This window comes from Sinocyclocheilus rhinocerous, unplaced genomic scaffold, assembly GCF_001515625.1.
Source record: "Sinocyclocheilus rhinocerous isolate Xijiao unplaced genomic scaffold, SAMN03320098_v1.1 scaffold15059, whole genome shotgun sequence".
Lineage (NCBI taxonomy): Eukaryota > Metazoa > Chordata > Actinopteri > Cypriniformes > Cyprinidae > Sinocyclocheilus > Sinocyclocheilus rhinocerous.
The window spans coordinates 7,934-9,586 of NW_015637278.1; positions in this window are offsets into that span (position 1 = coordinate 7,934).

Genomic DNA, 1,653 nt, shown 5'->3' on the forward strand with positions numbered 1-1,653 from the left:
TATGAGAGTAAAAAAAACATGCACAGACAAATCCAAATTAAACCCTGCGGCTCGTGACGACACATTGATGTCCTAAGACACGAAACGATCGAATTGTGCCAGAAACCGAACAGTATTTATGTAATTTTTACCTCTAATACACCACTATGTCCAACTGTCTTTGGGCGGAGTTTACATTAACGGGTGTGTTGATATCCAGCCGAAGAGCAATCAACCATAACTTCAGGCGAGCAGGCTCAGAAGTTGGGAATACGTGGGTACTCTACGATTAGCTCAGCGAATAATAATAATAAAAAAACATAGATCCGGCTAGAACAAGCGGAGGGATACAAGCGGTGAAAGGGGCGTTCCTGTAGCGATACCAATGCAATATCTCACGGTTCTCAACCAATCAGATTTGAGAACCAGAACGAACTGTTGTATAAATATATATATGACCCTGGAGCACAAAACCAGTCTTAAGTCCCTGGGGTATATTTGTAGCAATAGCCAAAAATACATTGTATGGGTCAAAATTACGCCTCAGAAGTCTTACTGAATTTAACTGTAGCTCCTCGCATCGCTGCACGCAAAGCTAAACGTGTATTTCATAATAATAGCAATGACTACAACTGTGTAAAGTGTATTGTTTACCTCACCTCAGGAGACGGAGGGCGCCGGTGGTGACGTCATCGGCGCGAGACGGCGTGAGGGGAAGTCCGGCTCTTTTCAAAAGATTCGGATCTTTTGGCTCGGCTCCCAAATGGCTCTTCGTTTAAGTGTCACTCGGAGCCTTCTATTTTAGCCATTTTCCATTCAGTGTTTTCATAAAAGTCTTATTTTTAAGCATTTTTTGTTGTTGTTACAACAAAAACTTTAATTGAACAACTGAACACAGAACCACAGCAAACAAATCAAATCAAATAAATAAAGGCAAAAGGAGGCCAGTAGGAGCCATGGATGGCTGCCACATTAGAATACGAGCTCCAGGAAAAGGTTTAGGTCAGGGCAACTTTAATAGAAAACTTTACCCATCAATTATTCTCCAGGCAATTTTCGACCCAAGCACAAAGTTTTTGGGCATATTTGTTGGCTCCGTGCATGATTCCAGGGTCTTAAAAACAGTCCTGTAGATGCCTCACGGTCGTACCCTCCACCTGGCTTTTTTCTCATTGGAGCTAGTGGCTACCCCCGCTTACCAAAAAGTAGCATACTTCAAGTTTATTTTAGTAAGTATACTTAAGTAAAGTTCAAGTATATTTTACTGTCCCGGGCCGTTGTTTCACAGTAGAAAACGAAACTAAAGAGATGGACAACGACAGCAAAATAGCGGCGACTGCAACAACAGATGCTCACATTGACAAGCGCGTGTGAGCGAGAGGGTATGAGACAGCTCAACTTTGGTTTAAAAGAATTCAAAAATACTTGTTATCAGTCATGACAATCGAGCAGACACTGCACATGCATGCGTCGACCGCCCGCGTTCGTGCACGACTTCAAATGGAGTATACTTTGAAAGGCTACGCGTGTTCGACTGTACGCATATACACTAGCTTACGAGTACAAAAACGAAGTATACTTAGGCCTTAAACAGAGTGCAACAGGATTTCTACTATGTAATTTGGGGTGATGAAATGCCTACACATAGTAGTATGCAGTACTAATAGCAGTAAT